The following is a 6,000-nucleotide window of genomic DNA, read 5'->3' on the forward strand; positions in this document are numbered from 1 at the left end:
ATATTCCTTTTCTTCGAAACACTGAAATAGGCAAAAAACAGCAAATCTGGGCCGGGCCTCTGGTTAATAGGTTAGTCCCAAAAAAATAATATAAAAGTGGAAAATAAAGCCCAATATTGCCTAAAACAATAGATAATATAGCATGGAGCAATCAAAAATTATAGATACATTGGAGACGTATCAAGCATCCCCAAGCTTAATTCCTGCTCGTCCTCGAGTAGGTAAATGATAAAAAAAAGATAATTTTTGATGTGGAATGCTAGTTGGCATAATTTCAATGTAATTCTTCTTACTTGTGATATGAATATTCAGATCCGAAAGATTCAAGACAAAAGTTCATATTGACATAAAAATAATAATACTTCAAGCATACTAACTAAGCAATTATGTCTTCTCAAAATAACATGGCCAAAGAAAGTTCATCCCTACAAAATCATATAGTTTAGTCATGCTCCATTTTCGTCACACAAGAATGCTCTCATCATGCACAACCCCGATGACAAGCCAAGCAATTGTTTCATACCTTAGTAATCTCAAACTTATAAACCTTCACGCAATACATGAGCGTGAGCCATGGATATAGCACTATGGGTGGAATAGAATATAATGAGGGGGGTTATGTGGAGAAGACAAAAAGGCGAAAGTCTCACATCAACGAGGCTAATCAATGGGCTATGGAGATGCCCATCGATTGATGTTAATGCAAGGAGCAGGGATTGCCATGCAACGGATGCACCGGAGCTATAAATGTATGAAAGCTCAACAAAAGAAACTAGTGGGTGTGCATCCAACTTGCTTGCTCACGAAGACCTAGGGCACTTGAGGAGGCCCATTGTTGGAATATACAAGCCAAGTTCTATAATGAAAAAATCCCACTAGTATATGAAAGTGACAGAACAAGAGACTCTCTATCATAAATATCATGGTGCTACTTTGAAGCACAAGTGTGGAAAAAGGATAGTAGCATTGTCCCTTTTATTTTTTATTTTTTGGCCTATTTTTTATTTGGCCTTTTTTTATTTGGACTTTCTTTTTTATGGCCTTTTTTTGGTACAATGCTCTATTGAATGATGATCATCACACTTCTATTTATTTACAACTCAATGATACAACTCGATACTAGAACAAAGATGACTCTATATGAATGCCTCCGGTGGTGTACCGGGATATGCAATGATTCATGAGTGACATGTATGAAAGAATTATGAACGGTGGCTTTGCCACAAATACTATGTCAACTACATGATCATGCTAAGCAATATGACAATGATGAATGTGTCATGATAAAAGGAATGGTGGAAAGTTGCATGGCAATATATCTCGGAATGGCTATGGAAATGCCATAATAGGTAGGTATGGTGGCTGTTTTGAGGAAGATATAAGGAGGTTTATGTGTGACAGAGCGTATCATATCACGGGGTTTGGATGCACCGGCGAAGTTTGCACCAACTCTCAAGGTGAGAAAGGGCAATGCACGGTATCGAAGAGGCTAGCAAGGATGGAAGGGTGAGAGTGCGTATAATCCATGGACTCAACATTAGTCATAAAGAACTCACATACTTATTGCAAAAATCTACAAGTCATAAAAAAACCTCGGTACTACGCGCATGCTCCTAGGGGGATAGATTGGTAGGAAAAGACCATTGCTCATCCCCGACCGCCACTCATAAGGAGGACAATCAAATAACACCTCATGTTTCAAATTTGTTACACAACATTTACCATACGTGCATGCTACGGGACTTGCAAACTTCAACACAAGCATTTATCAAATTCACAACTACTAAACTAGCACGACTTTGATATTATTACCTCCATATCTCAAAACAATCATCAAGCATCAAACTTCTCTTAGTATTCAAAACACTCATAAGAGAATTTTATTATTAATCTTGTATAACTAGCATATTGAGACTTTAAGCAAATTACCATGCTATTAAGACTCTCAAAATAATATAAGTGAAGCATGAGAGTTCATCTATTTCTTGCCACCATGCTTTTAAAGATATAAGTGAAGTACTAGAGCAAACAACAAACTACTCCGAAAGATATAAGTGAAGATCAATGAGTAGTCGAATAATTATGCAACTATGTGAAGACTCTCTAACATTTAATAATTTCAGAACTTGGTATTCTATTCAAACAGCAAGAAAAACAAAATAAAATGGCATCTAAGAATATCAAACATCATGTGAAGAAGCAAAAACTTAGGATCAACCGATACTAACCGATAGTTGTTGAAGAAGAAAGGTGGGATGCCAACCGGGGCATCCCCAAGCTTAGAAGCTTGAGACTTATTGAAATATTATCTTGGGGTGCCTTAGGCATCCCCAAGCTTGAGCTTTTGTGTCTCCTTAATTCCTTTCATATCACGGTCTCCCTAAATCTCAAAAGCTTCATCCACACAAAACTCAACAAGGACTCATGAGATAAGTTAGTATAAACCATTGCCAAAACCTTATCATACTCTACTGTAGAAAATCACTAAAATTATTATTCAACTTTGCATACTAAATGCCTCTGCATATTTAATAGTCCTATCCTCAAATATAATCATTAAAGAAGCAAACATATGCAAACAATGCAAACATAACAGCAATCTGCCTAAACAGGATAGTCTGTAAAGAATGCTGCAACATCCATACTTCCCTAGCTCCAAAAATTATGAAAGAAATTCCCACTGTAGTAAATTTATCAGAGCTTAATATGCAAAAGGTTTGAACATTTTATCACATTCTGATTTTTTTAGGGAATTATTGCAACAGCGGTAAACTTTCTGTTTTCAAACAGCAACATGTGGACTTTTAAAATAGGCATAGTAAAGGCTATCAATGCCACTTTTATTGAAATAAAAGATGCAAAACATTGTTCTAAATAACAGCAAGCAAATCCTAACAAAATAAATTGACACTCCAAGCAAAACACATATCATGTGGTGAATAAAAATATAGCTCCAAGTAAAGTTACCGATGAACGAAGACGAAAGAGGGGATGCCTTCCGGGGTATCCCCAAGCTTAGGCTCTTGGCTATCCTTGAATATTACCTTGGGGTGCCTCGGGCATCCCCAAGCTTAGGCTCTTTCCACTCCTTGTTCCACAATCCATCGAATCCTTACCCAAAACTTGAAAACTTCACAACACAAAACTTAACAGAAAACTCGTAAGCTCCGTTAGCGAAAGAAAACAAAACACCACTTAAAGGTACTGTAATGAACTCATTCTTTATTTATATTGGTGTTAAACCTACTGTATTCCAACTTCTCTATGGCTTATAAACTATTTTACTAGCCATAGATTCATCAAAATAAGCAAACAACACAATGAAAACATAATATGTCAAAAACAGAACAGTTGGTAGTAATCTGGATCAAACGTATACTTATGGAACTCATAAAATTCTCAAATAAATTGCTGGACCTGAGGAATTTATCTATTAATCATCTGAAAAAATAATTAACTAAATATCACTCTCCCAATAAAAATGGCAGCAATTCTCGTGAGCGCTAAAGTTTCTGTTTTTTACAGCATGATCAACAAGACTTTCCCCAAGTCTTCCCAAAGGTTCTACTTGGCACAAACACTAATTAAAAGCATAAAACCACATCTAAACATAGGCTATATGAATTACTTATTACTAAACAGGAACAAAAATCAAGGAACAAAAGTAAAATTGGGTTGCCTCTCAACAAGCGCTATCGTTTAACGGCCCTAGCTAGGCATGATGATTTCAATGATGCTCACATAAAAGATAAGAATTGAAACATAAATAGAGCATCATGATGAATATGACTAGAACATTTAAGTCTAACCCTCTTCCTATGCATAGGGATTTTTTGAGCAAACAATTTATGGGAACAATAATCAACTAGCATAGGAGAGCAAAACAAGCATAACTTCAAAATTTTAAGCACATAGAGAGGGAACTTGGTATTATTGCAACTCCTACAAGCATATGTTCCTCCCTCATAATAATTTTCAGTAGCATCATGAATGAATTCAACAATATAACCAGTACCTAAAGCATTCTTTTCATGATCTACAAGTATAGAAATTTTATTACTCTCCATATAAGCAAAATTCTTCCCTTGAATAGTAGTGGGAGCAAACTCAACAAAGTAACTATCACGTGATTGAAAATTAAGATCAAGATGACAAGTTTCATGGCTATCATTATTCTTTAAAGCATACGTGTCATCACAATAATCATCATAGATAGGAGGCATGCTTTCATAATAATAAATTTGCTCATCAAAGCTTGGGGGACAAAAAATATCATCTTCATCAAACATAGCTTCCCCAAGCTTGTGGCTTTGCATATCATTAGCATCATGGATATTCAAGGAATTAATACTAACAACATTGCAATCATGCTCATCATTCAAATATTTAGTGCCAAACATTCTATGTAATTCTTCTTCTAGCATTTGAGCACAATTTTCCTTTCCATCATACTTACGAAAGATATTAAAAAGGTGAAGCGTATGAGACAAACTCAATTCTATTTTTTTATCGTTTTCTTTTATAAACTAAACTAGTGATAAAAACAAGAAACTAAAAGACTCGATTGAAAGATCTAAAGATATACCTTCAAGCACTCACCTCCCCGGCAACGGCGCCAGAAAAGAGCTTGATGTCTACTACACAACCTTCTTCTTGTAGACGTTGTTGGGCCTCCAAGTGCAGAGGTTTGTAGGACAGTAGCAAATTTTCCTCAAGTGGATGACCTAAGGTTTATCAATCCGTAGGAGGCGTAGGATGAATATGGTCTCTCTCAAGCAACCCTGCAACCAAATAACAAAGAGTCTCTTGTGTCCCCAACACACCCAATACAATGGTAAATTATATAGGTGCACTAGTTCGGCGAAGAGATGGTGATACAAGTGGTATATGGATAGTAGATAATGGTATTTGTAATCTGAAATTATAAAAACAGCAAGGTAGCAAGTGATAAAAGTGAGCGTAAACGGCATTGCAATGATAGGAAACAAGGCCTAGGGTTCATACTTTCGCTAGTGTAAGTTCCCTCAACAATACTAACATAATTGGATCACATAACTATCCCTCAACATGCAACAAAGAGTCACTCCAAAGTCACTAATAGCAGAGAACGAATGAAGAGATTATGGTAGGGTACGAAACCACCTCAAAGTTATTCTTTCCAATCAATCCGTTGGGCTATTCCTATAAGTGTCACAAACAGCCCTAGAGTTCGTACTAGAATAACACCTTAAGATACAAATCAACCAAAACCCTAATGTCACCTAGATACTCCATTGTCACCTCAAGTATCCATGGGTATGATTATACGATATGCATCACACAATCTCATATTCATCTATTCAACCAACACAAAGGACCTCAAAGAGTGCCCCAAAGTTCCTATCGGAGAATCACGACAAAAACGTGTGCCAACCCCTATGCATAGGTTCCCAATGTCACTAAACCCGCAAGTTGATCACCAAGACATACATCAAGTGTTCTCAAGTCTTTAAAGACTCAATCCGATAAGATAACTTCAAATGGGAACTCAATTCATTACAAGAGAGAAGAGGGGAGGAGAAACATAGGATCCAACTATAATAGCAAAGCTCGCGATACATCAAGATCGTATCATCTCAAGAACACGAGAGAGAGAGAGAGAGAGATCAAACACATAGCTACTGGTACATACCCTCAGCCCCGAGGGAGAACTACTCCCTCCTTGTCATGGAGAGCGCCGGGATGATGAAGATGGCCACCGGAGAAGGATTGCCCCCTCCGGCACGGTGCCGGAACGGGTCTAGATTGGTTTTTGGTGGCTACGGAGGCTTCTGGCGGCAGAACTCCCGATCTAATTTCTCTTCTGGGAGTTTTAGGTTACGTAGGTATATATGGGTGCAGGAGGTACATCGGTGGACCGAAGGGGGGCAACGAGGCAGGGGGCGCACCCCTGCCCTCGTGAGCTCCTCCTTCATCTTCTGACGTAGGGTCCAAGTCTATCCGGTAGGTTTCCTTCCAAAA

This window comes from Triticum aestivum, chromosome 7A (genome assembly GCF_018294505.1).
Source record: "Triticum aestivum cultivar Chinese Spring chromosome 7A, IWGSC CS RefSeq v2.1, whole genome shotgun sequence".
NCBI classification, from domain to species: domain Eukaryota; kingdom Viridiplantae; phylum Streptophyta; class Magnoliopsida; order Poales; family Poaceae; genus Triticum; species Triticum aestivum.